The sequence below is a fragment of the Triturus cristatus genome, chromosome 11, assembly GCF_964204655.1.
Source record: "Triturus cristatus chromosome 11, aTriCri1.1, whole genome shotgun sequence".
NCBI classification, from domain to species: domain Eukaryota; kingdom Metazoa; phylum Chordata; class Amphibia; order Caudata; family Salamandridae; genus Triturus; species Triturus cristatus.
The window spans coordinates 133,624,802-133,643,802 of record NC_140594.1 but is presented as its reverse complement, the minus strand read 5'-3'; the positions used below and the strand labels follow the sequence as shown (position 1 = coordinate 133,643,802).

General features: G+C 45.9%; 8 non-coding genes across 8 annotated transcripts; all 8 read right to left on the bottom strand.

The window, feature by feature from the left end:
• Positions 1-102: 102 nt before the first annotated feature.
• On the bottom strand, positions 103-243 carry LOC146783710 (U4 spliceosomal RNA). Its single transcript, XR_014971237.1, has one exon. It is a non-coding gene; the product is annotated as a U4 spliceosomal RNA (small nuclear RNA).
• An 821-nt stretch (positions 244-1,064) lies between these two features.
• LOC146783709 (U4 spliceosomal RNA) lies at positions 1,065-1,205 on the bottom strand. Its single transcript, XR_014971079.1, has one exon. It is a non-coding gene; the product is annotated as a U4 spliceosomal RNA (small nuclear RNA).
• A 4,016-nt stretch (positions 1,206-5,221) lies between these two features.
• On the bottom strand, positions 5,222-5,362 carry LOC146783708 (U4 spliceosomal RNA). The gene has a single exon (XR_014971253.1). It is a non-coding gene; the product is annotated as a U4 spliceosomal RNA (small nuclear RNA).
• An 821-nt stretch (positions 5,363-6,183) lies between these two features.
• On the bottom strand, positions 6,184-6,324 carry LOC146783707 (U4 spliceosomal RNA). The gene has a single exon (XR_014971078.1). It is a non-coding gene; the product is annotated as a U4 spliceosomal RNA (small nuclear RNA).
• Positions 6,325-10,340: 4,016 nt separating this feature from the next.
• LOC146783706 (U4 spliceosomal RNA) lies at positions 10,341-10,481 on the bottom strand. Its single transcript, XR_014971277.1, has one exon. It is a non-coding gene; the product is annotated as a U4 spliceosomal RNA (small nuclear RNA).
• An 821-nt stretch (positions 10,482-11,302) lies between these two features.
• Positions 11,303-11,443, bottom strand: LOC146783705 (U4 spliceosomal RNA). Its single transcript, XR_014971100.1, has one exon. It is a non-coding gene; the product is annotated as a U4 spliceosomal RNA (small nuclear RNA).
• Positions 11,444-15,462: 4,019 nt separating this feature from the next.
• LOC146783704 (U4 spliceosomal RNA) lies at positions 15,463-15,603 on the bottom strand. The gene has a single exon (XR_014971182.1). It is a non-coding gene; the product is annotated as a U4 spliceosomal RNA (small nuclear RNA).
• An 821-nt stretch (positions 15,604-16,424) lies between these two features.
• LOC146783703 (U4 spliceosomal RNA) lies at positions 16,425-16,565 on the bottom strand. Its single transcript, XR_014971149.1, has one exon. It is a non-coding gene; the product is annotated as a U4 spliceosomal RNA (small nuclear RNA).
• Positions 16,566-19,001: the final 2,436 nt, after the last annotated feature.

Genomic DNA, 19,001 nt, shown 5'->3' with positions numbered 1-19,001 from the left:
AGCAAAGAGTATTGATATTCTATGAAAAATATCTACACCTTTTTTCTTACTGAATAAATACATTGATGTATAATCAATCATTTTTTGACACAATTGATCTAGCCTCCGTAAAGATTATTCTAAATTACCAACAACAACTGTTGTTCAAGTTGACAAGACTGGGAATTGTATAAAGTTTTGAATAAGCAACAATCACACCTCAGATACACCGCATTGGTTATAATACTGCCACTATTCAAAGATAACGTCCAATTGGCAATATGAGCAGTCCCACAATCGTGACACTTTTGTCTCTTACAGGGAGACAAAGTTGGAACATATGCACTGATCAGAGAGATATGCAAGCATACTTTCTATGTTTTCTATCACTCAGGTCAAAAGCCAGACATCAGGTGGACTACTTTATCTTCTGTTGGTTCTGCAGATAAGTACCCATTGGGCTCTGGGATTCCATATGCTAATTAGCAGATTTCACTATACAGCCTCCTTTGGCACCTCCCTTCATCCCTCATTTTGTGTGATGTCATCAGTACATGATTCTGTATGCAAACACATATACTCCTAAGCCCCATCTGGCTCCTCCCACAACGAGTTCTTGTACCTAAATGCAAGCAGAGCAACCAAAGGAGTACTATTCTAGAATATTACAAGAGTTCACTTTGGCACCTCCTTGTTCACCCAGATACAAGATGCCTTTCTTGTAAAAGGATACATATCAGTCTGCCGACAAAGGAGTGTACAATCTCAGCTATTCACTCAATAGCCGACAAAATAGCACATTAGCTCTGCTACTTAGAGAGATGCTGAATGAATGTCTGAAGCTTTGGACACTGTGCAGCTTCCAAGACAATTAGATCACAAAGTTTAATACGTGTACCTTACCTATTTATTAAGAGGACCCTTTTCCACAGATAGGAGAAACACTTTAGTTGAAATAAAACAGTTGTTAAAAAAACATATTGACCAATGAGTATTGACATTCTATGAAAAATATCTACACCTCTTTGCTTACTAAATAACTGTAATGATGTATAATCAAACTTCTTTTGACACAATTGATCCAGCCTCCATAGAGACTATCAAAAATTGCCAATATCAACTATTTTTCAAGTTGACATGGCGGGGTATTGGGTAAAGTTTTCAATAAGCAATAATCACGCCTCGGATAGACCTCATTGGCTACGATACTGCCACTGCACAAAGATAACATCAGCTAGGCGATATGAGCAGTCCCACAACGGTGACACTTTTGTCTGTTACAGGGATACAAATTTGAAACGTGCACCGAACAGAGAGATATGCAAGCATACTTTCTATGTTTTCTATCACTCGAGTCAAAAGCCAGACATCATATGTACTACGGTATCTTCTGTTGCTTCTGCAGGTAAGTGCCCGTTGGGCTCTGGGATTCCGTATGCTAATTAGCAGATTTCACTATACAGCCTCCTTTGGCACCTCCCTTCATCCCTCTCTATGTGGGATGTCATCAGTACATGATTATGTATGCAACCACATATCCTCCTAAGCCCAAGCAGGCTCCTCCCAAAACTAGTTCTTGTACCTAAATGCAAGAAAGCAACCAAAGGTGTACTATTCTAGAATATTACAAGAGTTAACTTTGGCGCCTCTTGTTCACCCGGATACGAGATGCCTTTCTTGTAAATGGATACATATCAGTCTGCCGACAAAGGAGTGTACAATCTCAGCTATTCACTCAATAGCCGACAAAATAGTTGTGTGAAAGTGCCATCTTTCTTGAATGGTATGCCCCCACTTTTTGCTGAATTGCTGAATGTACTTTGACTGAGTGTGCCCTGGACTCCTGCCAATCAGGAGCCCAGGGCCTATGTTCCTTCCCAAAACAAAAATCTCAAAACCAAATTGGCAAGCCCTGGCCACATGTCAGCCCCTGGTAAGTGGTACCCTAGGTACCCAGGGCCTTGTGACCAGGGAAGGTCTCTAAGGGCTGCAGCACTCATTGTGCCACCCTTAGAGGCCCTGTACCCTAACACACACACACTGCCCTGGCAGGCTGAGTGTCTGGGTGCAAGACAAAACAGAGAATCGACATGGCACACATCCCTGTGTGCCATGCCCACAACCTTCACTGCCCTGGCATACATCAGCCACCCCTCTAGCTGGGTGCCCTATGCCAGTGGTGTGGGCACAGAGGCAGGAGCCCGGTGCCCCTACAGTACCGAGGTCCATTCCTGGGCCCTGTAAGTGCAGTGCTTCCATTTAAGAGTACATGGTGCTGGGAGCTTGTAAAACACGAACTCCACAGCACTATAATGGCAGCACAGAAGACTGAGAAGTTTGGTATCAAACTGCTCAGCACATTAAAACCCACACTGATGCCAGTAAGGGATTTAATGTACCAAGCACAACAGAGGGCATCTTAGAGAGGCCCCCTGAAACCTAACCTACAATCCACGTCTGTTCTGAGGCTGCCTAGGCTGCCACACAGCAGACATGTTGCTGGACCCCTGGGTAGGAGAGCCCCTGCTCTCCTGGGTCTGCAACAATGCACATCCTGGGCGAGATGCTAGATCTCCTCCCCCAGGATGGGCAGGGGGAAGCTTCAAAGGCATGCCCCCTCTGTGATCTTCCCCAGGCCACTTGCAACCCCCACTCTGGCGGGAAGCTTGGCCGGAAACCCCAAATAAGGACAGGGGATGGGCCAGCCTGCCAACCCCACCCCTCAGGTGGGGAAGGCGAGGTGAAGCACATCTCCGGGCGCTCGCCATCTTGAAGATGGGAGGCCCTACCCAATCAGAACTAGGCTGCTGCCCCCCTCCCACAGGAGAGTGGCTGAATAGGGGGAGTACTCACCCCAGGACAGGGACCCATTGGTCCCTGCCCTTCGCCTACCTGTAACGCCCCTAAATTTAGTATTTAGGGGCACCCTGAACCTTCCTTCCCCAGATTCCAGATTCCGAAATACAAAAAAGAGGAAGAAGAAAGAAGACCTGCCCTGCAGCTGCTAAGAAGAGGAAGACACCAACTGCTTTGGCCCCAGCCCTACAGGCCTGGCGACACTCGAACCTGCTCCTGCTCCAACCCGGCATCTATTGTAGCCAGCAACCTCACAAACCCCGGAGGACCTGGCTACCTTTTGGCTCTAAGCCCCTGGGACTCCCATGAGTAGAGGCTCTACTCAAAATCTACTTCTAATCCCTGGCATCAGCCCGGAACCACGAACCCTACACACTCTGCACCCGCCAAGCCTGGCCTGTGCCGGAGTGACCAAAGACCACGAGGACGACCCCACGATGACTGTGAACCCGAGTCCGGCACCCAAGGACTTCCCTCGAAGCTCCTGACGACACCTGCAGCCTCAGGACCAGGTACCCCCCCAACGCGATCAACAGAGGGTAAGATTTCCCGACACCAAAAGGCACCCCTGCACCCGGCGCCCTGCGGCTCCCTGTGCCCAACTCCTGGGTACCTACCGATCCTCCAACTACCCAACTTACCTCTCGAAGTGGTGGTGGCACCTAAAGAGTCTTTGTCCCCGAGCTTGCAATCTTTTTCTAAACCGGAGCTCTCCCATTGAAATCAATTGAGCGCCCGATAGCTCAAAAGCACCCTGCACCCAGCCGCCCGAGTGACCCTGGCAGTGTAACCTCTACACCTATCTACTTCCCCATTTGCCCTGAGCAAGTGACCAGGAGCCCAGATCCCACAGCCGCGTAGCCTGCTAGTCAGCAGCCACCAACCAAGGCCCCCCTACCTCTCATAGGATAACATTGGGCCTAACTCTCTCTGCACCCGGCTGCCCCTGTGCCGCTGAGGGTGAAAAAACTCTACTTACCTGACCCTGGGAGACCCCTGAGTCTATGCCCAGAACCTTAACTCTGCCAGTCGAGTACTTACCTTTAAACCGATAACTCAATTTTCTCCATAGGGTAACATTGACTGGTTTCTTCTGAAAATTTCTTTAAAGTGTGGAGTTTTCAAAACTTAAAAATTCACCAAAAACCAGCCGAGTAACGAAAACGAAAATACTCACCTGCTATTAGGTGAGCTCCCAGTTCTGGATCTTGGTGCCCAGCACTGACTCTGAAAAATACTTACAACTGTACTCACCAGTAACCCAATTTTCTTCCATAGGGAATCATTGACTGTTTTTCTGTGAAATTTCTTCAAAGTGTCAATTTCTGCAAACTTTAAATATTCTTTAAAAATCGTATAACTTCTGAAAACGTAATTACTTACCTGTTTTGGATAAAGGTCCCAGTACTGAGTCTAGGCACCCAGTACTGGATTACAAAAGTAACGAGAACATACTATACCTGCAGCTTGAATTTTCTTCCATAGGGAATCATTGACTGTTTTCTATGAAATTTCTTCTGTCAACTTTTAAAATAGCAAAATATTACTTAAAAATCCTAGTAGTAACTAAGTCGACTTTTATCACTTGTTTCTAAGTACTGTCCCAGGACTGAATCTAGGATCCAGTCCTGGAATCTCTAAAGTAATCCTGAAAGTAATCTATTGCAAATAACTTGAAATTTCCATTGAACTCAATGCATTATTGTGTTTAAAACTGTGTTGCCTATTGCAACAACTTATAACTTTCTACAAAAGCCAATTGCATATTGCAAAAGTATTTAAATAAAGCATCTCATTCTGAGAAAGTATATTTTAATTCCTATTGTTGGTTCTAAAACAAAACAGACATATATTTTTTATACAAACCATTGGCCTAGAGTTCAGTTTTTGAGTGTGTGAAATCATTTCGCTGACTGAGTGTGTACAACAAATGCTTTACACTGTCCTCTGATACTGCCTTACTGCTCGACCAAGCTACCACTTTAGAGACTAAGGTTATTTCTAACTTTAGCCTCTGCCAAACCTCTGGGGACTGTGGACTCTGTACACCCTGTACCTATTTTGGAACAGTATATACAGAGCCACTTTCTCACAATAGTACATTTGATCTAAAACCTAGAGAGATGCTGAATAAATGTCTGAATCTTCGGACACTGCGCAGCTTCTAAATCAATTAGCACCCAAAGTTTAATATGTGTACCTTACCTAATGATTAAGCGGACCCTCTTTTACGCATATAAAAAACACGTTGGTTGAAATGAAACAGTTAATGAAAAACATATCGAGCAAAGAGTATTGATATTCTATGAAAAATATCTACACCTTTTTACTTACTGAATAAATACATTGATGTATAATCAATCATTTTTTGACACAATTGATCTAGCCTCCGTAAAGATTATTCCAAATTACCAAGAACAACTGTTGTTCAAGTTGACAAGACTGGGTATTGCGTAAAGTTTTGAATAAGCAACAATCACACCTCGGATACACCGCATTGGTTACAATACTGCCACTATTCAAAGATAACGTCCCATTGGCAATATGAGCAGTCCCACAATCGTGACACTTTTGTCTCTTACAGGGAGACAAAGTTGGAACATATGCACTGATCAGAGAGATATGCAAGCATACTTTCTATGTTTTCTATCACTCAGGTCAAAAGCCAGACATCAGGTGGACTACTTTATCTTCTGTTGGTTCTGCAGATAAGTACCCATTGGGCTCTTGGATTCCATATGCTAATTAGCAGATTTCACTATACAGCCTCCTGTGGCACCTCCCTTCATCCCTCTCTATGTGTGATGTCATCAGTACATGATTCTGTATGCAAACACATATACTCCTAAGCCCCATCTGGCTCCTCCCAAAACGAGTTATTGTACCTAAATGCAAGCAGAGCAACCAAAGGAGTACTATTCTAGAATATTACAAGAGTTCACTTTGGCACCTCTTTGTTCACCCAGATACAAGATGCCTTTCTTGTAAAAGGATACATATCAGTCTGCGGACAAAGGAGTGTACAATCTCAGCTATTCACTCAATAGCAGACAAAATAGCAAATTAGCTCTGCTACTTAGAGAGATGCTGAATGAATGTCTGAAGCTTTGGACACTGTGCAGCTTCCAAGACAATTAGATCACAAAGTTTAATACGTGTACCTTACCTATTGATTAAGAGGACCCTTTTACACAGATATGAGAAACACTTTAGTGGAAATAAAACAGTTGTTAAAAAAACATATTGACCAATGAGTATTGACATTCTATGAAAAATATCTACACCTCTTTGCTTACTAAATAACTGTAATGATGTGTAATCAATCTTCTTTTGACACAATTGATCCAGCCTCCATAGAGACTATCAAAAATTGCCAATATCAACTATTTTTCAAGTTGACATGGCGGGGTATTGGGTAAAGTTTTCAATAAGCAATAATCACGCCTCGGATAGACCTCATTGGCTACGATACTGCCACTGCACAAAGATAACATCAGCTAGGCGATATGAGCTGTCCCACAACGGTGACACTTTTGTCTGTTACAGGGAGACAAATTTGAAACGTGCACCGATCAGAGAGATATGCAAGCATACTTTCTATGTTTTCTATCACTCGAGTCAAAAGCCAGACATCATATGTACTACTCTATCTTCTGTTGCTTCTGCAGGTAAGTGCCCGTTGGGCTCTGGGATTCCGTATGCTAATTAGCAGATTTCACTATACAGCCTCCTTTGGCACCTCCCTTCATCCCTCTCTATGTGGGATGTCATCAGTACATGATTATGTATGCAACCACATATCCTCTTAAGCCCAAGCAGGCTCCTCCCAAAACTAGTTCTTGTACCTAAATGCAAGAAAGCAACCAAAGGTGTACTATTCTAGAATATTACAAGAGTTAACTTTGGCGCCTCTTGTTCACCCGGATACGAGATGCCTTTCTTGTAAATGGATACATATCAGTCTGCCGACAAAGGAGTGTACAATCTCAGCTATTCACTCAATAGCCGACAAAATAGTTGTGTGAAAGTGCCATCTTTCTTGAATGGTATGCCCCCACTTTTTGCTGAATTGCTGAATGTACTTTGACTGAGTGTGCCCTGGACTCCTGCCAATCAGGAGCCCAGGGCCTATGTTCCTTCCCAAAGCAAAAATCTCAAAACCAAATTGGCAAGCCCTGGCCACATGTCAGCCCCTGGTAAGTGGTACCCTAGGTACCCAGGGCCTCGTGACCAGGGAAGGTCTCTAAGGGCTGCAGCACTCATTGTGCCACCCTTAGAGGCCCTGTACCCTAACACACACACACTGCCCTGGCAGGCTGAGTGTCTGGGTGCAAGACAAAACAGAGAATCGACATGGCACACATCCCTGTGTGCCATGCCCACAACCTTCACTGCCCTGGCATACATCAGCCACCCCTCTAGCTGGGTGCCCTATGCCAGTGGTGTGGGCACAGAGGCAGGAGCCCGGTGCCCCTACAGTACCGAGGTCCATTCCTGGGCCCTGTAAGTGCAGTGCTTCCATTTAAGAGTACATGGTGCTGGGAGCTTGTAAAACACGAACTCCACAGCACTATAATGGCAGCACAGAAGACTGAGAAGTTTGGTATCAAACTGCTCAGCACATTAAACCCACACTGATGCCAGTAAGGGATTTAATGTACCAAGCACAACAGAGGGCATCTTAGAGAGGCCCCCTGAAACCTAACCTACAATCCACGTCTGTTCTGAGGCTGCCTAGGCTGCCACACAGCAGACATGTTGCTGGACCCCTGGGTAGGAGAGCCCCTGCTCTCCTGGGTCTGCAACAATGCACATCCTGGGCGAGATGCTAGATCTCCTCCCCCAGGATGGGCAGGGGGAAGCTTCAAAGGCATGCCCCCTCTGTGAGCTTCCCCAGGCCACTTGCAACCCCCACTCTGGCGGGAAGCTTGGCCGGAAACCCCAAATAAGGACAGGGGATGGGCCAGCCTGCCAACCCCACCCCTCAGGTGGGGAAGGCGAGGTGAAGCACATCTCCGGGTGCTCGCCATCTTGAAGATGGGAGGCCCTACCCAATCAGGACTAGGCTGCTGCCCCCCTCCCACAGGAGAGTGGCTGAATAGGGGGAGTACTCACCCCAGGACAGGGACCCATTGGTCCCTGCCCTTCGCCTACCTGTAACGCCCCTAAATTTAGTATTTAGGGGCACCCTGAACCTTCCTTCCCCAGATTCCAGATTCCGAAATACAAAGAAGAGGAAGAAGAAAGAAGACCTGCCCTGCAGTTGCTAAGAAGAGGAAGACACCAACTGCTTTGGCCCCAGCCCTACAGGCCTGGCGACACTCGAACCTGCTCCTGCTCCAACCCGGCATCTATTGTGGCCAGCAACCTCACAAACCCCGGAGGACCTGGCTACCTTTTGGCTCTAAGCCCCTGGGACTCCCATGAGTAGAGGCTCTACTCAAAATCTACTTCTAATCCCTGGCATCAGCCCGGAACCGCGAACCCTACACACTCTGCACCCGCCAAGCCTGGCCTGTGCCGGAGTGACCAAAGACCACGAGGACGACCCCACGACGACTGTGAACCCGAGTCCGGCACCCAAGGACTTCCCTCGAAGCTCCTGACGACACCTGCAGCCTCAGGACCAGGTACCCCCCCCAACGCGATCAACAGAGGGTAAGATTTCCCGACACCAAAAGGCACCCCTGCACCCGGCGCCCTGCGGCTCCCTGTGCCCAACTCCTGGGTACCTACCTATCCTCCAACTACCCAAATTACCTCTCGAAGTGGTGGTGGCACCTAAAGAATCTTCGTCCCCGAGCTTGCAATCTTTTTCTAAACCGGAGCTCTCCCATTGAAATCAATTGAGCGCCCGAGAGCTCAAAAGCACCCTGCACCCAGCCGCCCGAGTGGCCCTGGCAGTGTAACCTCTACACCTTTCTACTTCCCCATTTGCCCTGAGCAAGTGACCAGGAGCCCAGATCCCACAGCCGCGTAGCCTGCTAGTCAGCAGCCACCAACCAAGGCCCCCCTACCTCTCATAGGATAACATTGGGCCTAACTCTCTCTGCACCCGGCTGCCCCTGTGCCGCTGAGGGTGAAAAAACTCTACCTACCTGACCCTGGGAGACCCCTGAGTCTATGCCCAGAACCTTAACTCTGCCAGTCGAGTACTTACCTTTAAACCGATAACTCAATTTTCTCCATAGGGTAACATTGACTGGTTTCTTCTGAAAATTTCTTCAAAGTGTGGAGTTTTCAAAACTTAAAAATTCACCAAAAACCAGCCGAGTAACGAAAACGAAAATACTCACCTGCTATTAGGTGAGCTCCCAGTTCTGGATCTTGGTGCCCAGCACTGACTCTGAAAAATACTTACAACTGTACTCACCAGTAACCCAATTTTCTTCCATAGGGAATCATTGACTGTTTTTCTGTGAAATTTCTTCAAAGTGTCAATTTCTGCAAACTTTAAATATTCTTTAAAAATCTTATAACTTCTGAAAACGTAATTACTTACCTGTTTTGGATAAAGGTCCCAGTACTGAGTCTAGGCACCCAGTACTGGATTACAAAAGTAACGAGAACATACTATACCTGCAGCTTGAATTTTCTTCCATAGGGAATCATTGACTGTTTTCTATGAAATTTCTTCTGTCAACTTTTAAAATAGCAAAATATTACTTAAAAATCCTAGTAGTAACTAAGTCGACTTTTATCACTTGTTTCTAAGTACTGTCCCAGGACTGAATCTAGGATCCAGTCCTGGAATCTCTAAAGTAATCCTGAAAGTAATCTATTGCAAATAACTTGAAATTTCCATTGAACTCAATGCATTATTGTGTTTAAAGCTGTGTTGCCTATTGCAACAACTTATAACTTTCTACAAAAGCCAATTGCATATTGCAAAAGTATTTAAATAAAGCATCTCATTCTGAGAAAGTATATTTTAATTCCTATTGTTGGTTCTAAAACAAAACAGACATATATTTTTTATACAAACCATTGGCCTAGAGTTTAGTTATTGAGTGTGTGAAATCATTTCGCTGACTGAGTGTGTACAACAAATGCTTTACACTGTCCTCTGATACTGCCTTACTGCTCGACCAAGCTACCACTTTAGAGACTAAGGTTATTTCTAACTTTAGCCTCTGCCAAACCTCTGGGGACTGTGGACTCTGTACACCCTGTACCTATTTTGGAACAGTATATACAGAGCCACTTTCTCACAATAGTACATTTGATCTAAAACCTAGAGAGATGCTGAATAAATGTCTGAATCTTCGGACACTGCGCAGCTTCTAAATCAATTAGCACCCAAAGTTTAATATGTGTACCTTACCTAATGATTAAGCGGACCCTCTTTTACGCATATAAAAAACACGTTGGTTGAAATGAAACAGTTAATGAAAAACATATCGAGCAAAGAGTATTGATATTCTATGAAAAATATCTACACCTTTTTTCTTACTGAATAAATACATTGATGTATAATCAATCATTTTTTGACACAATTGATCTAGCCTCCGTAAAGATTATTCCAAATTACCAACAACAACTGTTGTTCAAGTTGACAAGACTGGGTATTGCGTAAAGTTTTGACTAAGCAACAATCACACCTTGGATACACCGCATTGGTTACAATACTGCCACTATTCAAAGATAACGTCCCATTGGCAATATGAGCAGTCCCACAATCGTGACACTTTTGTCTCTTACAGGGAGACAAAGTTGGAACATATGCACTGATCAGAGAGATATGCAAGCATACTTTCTATGTTTTCTATCACTCAGGTCAAAAGCCAGACATCAGGTGGACTACTTTATCTTCTGTTGGTTCTGCAGATAAGTACCCATTGGGCTCTTGGATTCCATATGCTAATTAGCAGATTTCACTATACAGCCTCCTGTGGCACCTCCCTTCATCCCTCTCTATGTGTGATGTCATCAGTACATGATTCTGTATGCAAACACATATACTCCTAAGCCCCATCTGGCTCCTCCCAAAACGAGTTATTGTACCTAAATGCAAGCAGAGCAACCAAAGGAGTACTATTCTAGAATATTACAAGAGTTCACTTTGGCACCTCTTTGTTCACCCAGATACAAGATGCCTTTCTTGTAAAAGGATACATATCAGTCTGCCGACAAAGGAGTGTACAATCTCAGCTATTCACTCAATAGCAGACAAAATAGCAAATTAGCTCTGCTACTTAGAGAGATGCTGAATGAATGTCTGAAGCTTTGGACACTGTGCAGCTTCCAAGACAATTAGATCACAAAGTTTAATACGTGTACCTTACCTATTGATTAAGAGGACCCTTTTACACAGATATGAGAAACACTTTAGTTGAAATAAAACAGTTGTTAAAAAAACATATTGACCAATGAGTATTGACATTCTATGAAAAATATCTACACCTCTTTGCTTACTAAATAACTGTAATGATGTGTAATCAATCTTCTTTTGACACAATTGATCCAGCCTCCATAGAGACTATCAAAAATTGCCAATATCAACTATTTTTCAAGTTGACATGGCGGGGTATTGGGTAAAGTTTTCAATAAGCAATAATCACGCCTCGGATAGACCTCATTAGCTACGATACTGCCACTGCACAAAGATAACATCAGCTAGGCGATATGAGCTGTCCCACAACGGTGACACTTTTGTCTGTTACAGGGAGACAAATTTGAAACGTGCACCGATCAGAGAGATATGCAAGCATACTTTCTATGTTTTCTATCACTCGAGTCAAAAGCCAGACATCATATGTACTACTCTATCTTCTGTTGCTTCTGCAGGTAAGTGCCCGTTGGGCTCTGGGATTCCGTATGCTAATTAGCAGATTTCACTATACAGCCTCCTTTGGCACCTCCCTTCATCCCTCTCTATGTGGGATGTCATCAGTACATGATTATGTATGCAACCACATATCCTCCTAAGCCCAAGCAGGCTCCTCCCAAAACTAGTTCTTGTACCTAAATGCAAGAAAGCAACCAAAGGTGTACTATTCTCGAATATTACAAGAGTTAACTTTGGCGCCTCTTGTTCACCCGGATACGAGATGCCTTTCTTGTAAATGGATACATATCAGTCTGCCGACAAAGGAGTGTACAATCTCAGCTATTCACTCAATAGCCGAAAAAATAGTTGTGTGAAAGTGCCATCTTTCTTGAATGGTATGCCCCCACTTTTTGCTGAATTGCTGAATGTACTTTGACTGAGTGTGCCCTGGACTCCTGCCAATCAGGAGCCCAGGGCCTATGTTCCTTCCCAAAGCAAAAATCTCAAAACCAAATTGGCAAGCCCTGGCCACATGTCAGCCCCTGGTAAGTGGTACCCTAGGTACCCAGGGCCTTGTGACCAGGGACGGTCTCTAAGGGCTGCAGCACTCATTGTGCCACCCTTAGAGGCCCTGTACCCTAACACACACACACTGCCCTGGCAGGCTGAGTGTCTGGGTGCAAGACAAAACAGAGAATCGACATGGCACACATCCCTGTGTGCCATGCCCACAACCTTCACTGCCCTGGCATACATCAGCCACCCCTCTAGCTGGGTGCCCTATGCCAGTGGTGTGGGCACAGAGGCAGGAGCCCGGTGCCCCTACAGTACCGAGGTCCATTCCTGGGCCCTGTAAGTGCAGTGCTTCCATTTAAGAGTACATGGTGCTGGGAGCTTGTAAAACACGAACTCCACAGCACTATAATGGCAGCACAGAAGACTGAGAAGTTTGGTATCAAACTGCTCAGCACATTAAACCCACACTGATGCCAGTAAGGGATTTAATGTACCAAGCACAACAGAGGGCATCTTAGAGAGGCCCCCTGAAACCTAACCTACAATCCACGTCTGTTCTGAGGCTGCCTAGGCTGCCACACAGCAGACATGTTGCTGGACCCCTGGGTAGGAGAGCCCCTGCTCTCCTGGGTCTGCAACATTGCACATCCTGGGCGAGATGCTAGATCTCCTCCCCCAGGATGGGCAGGGGGAAGCTTCAAAGGCATGCCCCCTCTGTGAGCTTCCCCAGGCCACTTGCAACCCCCACTCTGGCGGGAAGCTTGGCCGGAAACCCCAAATAAGGACAGGGGATGGGCCAGCCTGCCAACCCCACCCCTCAGGTGGGGAAGGCGAGGTGAAGCACATCTCCGGGCGCTCGCCATCTTGAAGATGGGAGGCCCTACCCAATCAGGACTAGGCTGCTGCCCCCCTCCCACAGGAGAGTGGCTGATTAGGGGGAGTACTCACCCCAGGACAGGGACCCATTGGTCCCTGCCCTTCGCCTACCTGTAATGCCCCTAAATTTAGTATTTACGGGCACCCTGAACCTTCCTTCCCCAGATTCCAGATTCCGAAATACAAAGAAGAGGAAGAAGAAAGAAGACCTGCCCTGCAGTTGTTAAGAAGAGGAAGACACCAACTGCTTTGGCCCCAGCCCTACAGGCCTGGCGACACTCGAACCTGCTCCTGCTCCAACCCGGCATCTATTGTGGCCAGCAACCTCACAAACCCCGGAGGACCTGGCTACCTTTTGGCTCTAAGCCCCTGGGACTCCCATGAGTAGAGGCTCTACTCAAAATCTACTTCTAATCCCTGGCATCAGCCCGGAACCGCGAACCCTACACACTCTGCATCCGCCAAGCCTGGCCTGTGCCGGAGTGACCAAAGACCACGAGGACGACCCCACGACGACTGTGAACCCGAGTCCGGCACCCAAGGACTTCCCTCGAAGCTCCTGACGACACCTGCAGCCTCAGGACCAGGTACCCCCCCAACGCGATCAACAGAGGGTAAGATTTCCCGACACCAAAAGGCACCCCTGCACCCGGCGCCCTGCGGCTCCCTGTGCCCAACTCCTGGGTACCTACCTATCCTCCAACTACCCAAATTACCTCTCGAAGTGGTGGTGGCACCTAAAGAATCTTCGTCCCCGAGCTTGCAATCTTTTTCTAAACCGGAGCTCTCCCATTGAAATCAATTGAGCGCCCGAGAGCTCAAAAGCACCCTGCACCCAGCCGCCCGAGTGGCCCTGGCAGTGTAACCTCTACACCTATCTACTTCCCCATTTGCCCTGAGCAGGTGACCAGGAGCCCAGCTCCCACAGCCGCGTAGCCTGCTAGTCAGCAGCCACCAACCAAGGCCCCCCTACCTCTCATAGGATAACATTGGGCCTAACTCTCTCTGCACCCGGCTGCCCCTGTGCCGCTGAGGGTGAAAAAACTCTACCTACCTGACCCTGGGAGACCCCTGAGTCTATGTCCAGAACCTTAACTCTGCCAGTCGAGTACTTACCTTTAAACCGATAACTCAATTTTCTCCATAGGGTAACATTGACTGGTTTCTTCTGAAAATTTCTTCAAAGTGTGGAGTTTTCAAAACTTAAAAATTCACCAAAAACCAGCCGAGTAACGAAAACGAAAATACTCACCTGCTATTAGGTGAGCTCCCAGTTCTGGATCTTGGTGCCCAGCACTGACTCTGAAAAATACTTACAACTGTACTCACCAGTAACCCAATTTTCTTCCATAGGGAATCATTGACTGTTTTTCTGTGAAATTTCTTCAAAGTGTCAATTTCTGCAAACTTTAAATATTCTTTAAAAATCGTATAACTTCTGAACACGTAATTACTTACCTGTTTTGGATAAAGGTCCCAGTACTGAGTCTAGGCACCCAGTACTGGATTACAAAAGTAACGAGAACATACTATACCTACAGCTTGAATTTTCTTCCATAGGGAATCATTGACTGTTTTCTATGAAATTTCTTCTAAGTGTCAACTTTTAAAATAGCAAAATATTACTTAAAAATCCTAGTAGTAACTAAGTCGACTTTTATCACTTGTTTCTAAGTACTGTCCCAGGACTGAATCTAGGATCCAGTCCTGGAATCTCTAAAGTAATCCTGAAAGTAATCTATTGCAAATAACTTGAAATTTCCATTGAACTCAATGCATTATTGTGTTTAAAGCTGTGTTGCCTATTGCAACAACTTATAACTTTCTACAAAAGCCAATTGCATATTGCAAAAGTATTTAAATAAAGCATCTCATTATGAGAAAGTATATTTTAATTCCTATTGTTGGTTCTAAAACAAAACAGACATATATTTTTTATACAAACCATTGGCCTAGAGTTCAGTTATTGAGTGTGTGAAATCATTTCGCTGACTGAGTGTGTACAACAAATGCTTTACACTGTCCTCTGATACTGCCTTACTGCTCGACCAAGCTACCACTTTAGAGACTAAGGTTATTTCTAACTTTAGCCTCTGCCAAACCTCTGGGGACTGTGGACTCTGTACACCCTGTACCTATTTTGGAACAGTATATACAGAGCCACTTTCTCACAATAGTACATTTGATCTAAAACATAGAGAGATGCTGAATAAACGTCTGAATCTTCGGACACTGCGCAGCTTCTAAATCAATTAGCACCCAAAGTTTAATATGTGTACCTTACCTAATGATTAAGCGGACCCTCTTTTACGCATATAAAAAACACGTTGGTTGAAATGAAACAGTTAATGAAAAACATATCGAGCAAAGAGTATTGATATTCTATGAAAAATATCTACACCTTTTTTCTTACTGAATAAATACATTGATGTATAATCAATCATTTTTTGACACAATTGATCTAGCCTCCGTAAAGATTATCCTAAATTACCAACAACAACTGTTGTTCAAGTTGACAAGACTGGGTATTGCATAAAGTTTTTAATAAGCAACAATCACACCTCGGATACACCGCATTGGTTACAATACTGCCACTATTCAAAGATAACGTCCAATTGGCAATATGAGCAGTCCCACAATCGTGACACTTTTGTCTCTTACAGGGAGACAAAGTTGGAACATATGCACTGATCAGAGAGATATGCAAGCATACTTTCTATGTTTTCTATCACTCAGGTCAAAAGCCAGACATCAGGTGGACTACTTTATCTTCTGTTGGTTCTGCACATAAGTACCCATTGGGCTCTGGGATTCCATATGCTAATTAGCAGATTTCACTATACAGCCTCCTTTGGCACCTCCCTTCATCCCTCTCTATGTGTGATGTCATCAGTACATGATTCTGTATGCAAACACATATACTCCTAAGCCCCATCTGGCTCCTCCCACAACGAGTTCTTGTACCTAAATGCAAGCAGAGCAACCAAAGGAGTACTATTCTAGAATATTACAAGAGTTCACTTTGGCACCTCCTTGTTCACCCAGATACAAGATGCCTTTCTTGTAAAAGGATACATTTCAGTCTGCCGACAAAGGAGTGTACAATCTCAGCTATTCACTCAATAGCCGACAAAATAGCACATTAGCTCTGCTACTTAGAGAGATGCTGAATGAATGTCTGAAGCTTTGGACACTGTGCAGCTTCCAAGACAATTAGATCACAAATTTTAATACGTGTACCTTACCTATTTATTAAGAGGACCCTTTTCCACAGATATGAGAAACACTTTAGTTGAAATAAAACAGTTGTTAAAAAAACATATTGACCAATGAGTATTGACATTCTATGAAAACTATCTACACCTCTTTGCTTACTAAATAAGTGTAATGATGTATAATCAATCTTTTTTTGACACAATTGATCCAGCCTCCATAGAGACTATCAAAAATTGACAATATCAACTATTTTTCAAGTTGACATGGCGGGGTATTGGGTAAAGTTTTCAATAAGCAATAATCACGCCTCGGATAGATCTCATTGGCTACGATACTGCCACTGCACAAAGATAACATCAGCTAGGCGATATGAGCAGTCCCACAACGGTGACACTTTTGTCTGTTACAGGGAGACAAATTTGAAACGTGCACCGAACAGAGAGATATGCAAGCATACTTTCTATGTTTTCTATCACTCGAGTCAAAAGCCAGACATCATATGTACTACTCTATCTTCTGTTGCTTCTGCAGGTAAGTGCCCGTTGGGCTCTGGGATTCCGTATGCTAATTAGCAGATTTCACTATACAGCATCCCTGTGTGCCATGCCCACAACCTTCACTGCCCTGGCAGACATCAGCCACCCCTCTAGCTGGGTGCCCTATGCCAGTGGTGTGGGCACAGAGGCAGGAGCCCGGTGCCCCTACAGTACCCAGGTCCATTCCTGGGCCCTGTAAGTGCAGTGGTGCCATTTAAGAGTACATGGTGCTGGGAGCTTGTAAAACACGAACTCCACAGCACTATAATGGCAGCACAGAAGACTGAGAAGTTTGGTATCAAACTGCTCAGCACATTAAACCCACACTGATGCCAGTATGGGATTTAATGTACCAAGCACAACAGAGGGCATCTCAGAGAGGCCCCCTGAAACCTAACCTACAATCCACGTCTGTTCTGAGGCTGCCTAGGCTGCCACACAGCAGACATGTTGCTGGACCCCTGGGTTGCAGAGCCCCTGCTCTCCTGGGTCTGCAACAATGCACATCCTGGGCGAGATGCTAGATCCCCTCCCCCAGGATGGGCAGGGGGAAGCTTCAAAGGCATGCCGCCTCAGTGAGCTTCCCCAGGCCACTTGCAACCCCCACTCTGGCGGGAAGCTTGGCCGGAAACCCCAAATAAGGACAGGGGATGGGCCAGCCTGCCAACCCCACCCCTCAGGTGGGGAAGGCGAGGTGAAGCACATCTCCGGGCGCTCGCCATCTTGAAGATGGGAGGCCCTACCCAATCAGGACTAGGCTGCTGCCCCCCTCCCACAGGAGAGTGGCTGAATAGGGGGTGTACTCACCCCAGGACAGGGACCCATTGGTCCCTGCCCTTCGCCTACCTGTAACGCCCCTAAATTTAGTATTTAGGGGCACCCTGAACCTTCCTTCCCCAGATTCCAGATTCCGAAATACAAAGAAGAGGAAGAAGAAAGAAGACCTGCCCTGCAGCTGCTAAGAAGAGGAAGACACCAACTGCTTTGGCCCCAGCCCTACAGGCCTGGCGACACTCGAACCTGCTCCTGCTCCAACCCGGCATCTATTGTGGCCAGCAACCTCACAAACCCCGGAGGACCTGGCTACCTTTTGGCTCTAAGCCCCTGGGACTCCCATGAGTAGAGGCTCTACTCAAAATCTACTTCTAATCCCTGGCATCAGCCCGGAAACGCGAACCCTACACACTCTGCACCCGCCAAGCCTGGCCTGTGCCGGAGTGACCAAAGACCACGAGGACGACCCCACGAAGACTGTGAACCCGAGTCCGGCACCCAAGGACTTCCCTCGAAGCTCCTGACGACACCTGCAGCCTCAGGACCAGGTACCCCCCCCAACGCGATCAACAGAGGGTAAGATTTCCCGACACCAAAAGGCACCCCTGCACCCGGCGCCCTGCGGCTCCCTGTGCCCAACTCCTGGGTACCTACCGATCCTCCAACTACCCAACTTACCTCTCGAAGTGGTGGTGGCACCTAAAGAGTCTTTGTCCCCGAGCTTGCAATCTTTTTCTAAACCGGAGCTCTCCCATTGAAATCAATTGAGCGCCCGATAGCTCAAAAGCACCCTGCGCCCAGCCGCCCGAGTGGCCCTGGCAGTGTAACCTCTACACCTATCTACTTCCCCATTTGCCCTGAGCAAGTGACCAGGAGCCCAGATCCCACAGCCGCGTAGCCTGCTAGTCAGCAGCCACCAACCAAGGCCCCCCTACCTCTCATAGGATAACATTGGGCCTAACTCTCTCTGCACCCGGCTGCCCCTGTGCCGCTGAGGGTGAAAAAACTCTACCTACCTGACCCTGGGAGACCCCTGAGTCTATGCCCAGAACCTTAACTCTGCCAGTCGAGTACTTACCTTTAAACCGATAACTCAATTTTCTCCATAGGGTAACATTGACTGGTTTCTTCTGAAAATTTCTTCAAAGTGTGGAGTTTTCAAAACTTAAAAATTCACCAAAAAACCAGCCGAGTAACGAAAACGAAAATACTCACCTGCTATTAGGTGAGCTCCCAGTTCTGGATCTTGGTGCCCAGCACTGACTCTGAAAAATACTTACAACTGTACTCACCAGTAACCCAATTTTCTTCCATAGGGAATCATTGACTGTTTTTCTGTGAAATTTCTTCAAAGTGTCAATTTCTGCAAACTTTAAATATTCTTTAAAAATCGTATAACTTCTGAAAACGTAATTACTTACCTGTTTTGGATAAAGGTCCCAGTACTGAGTCTAGGCACCCAGTACTGGATTACAAAA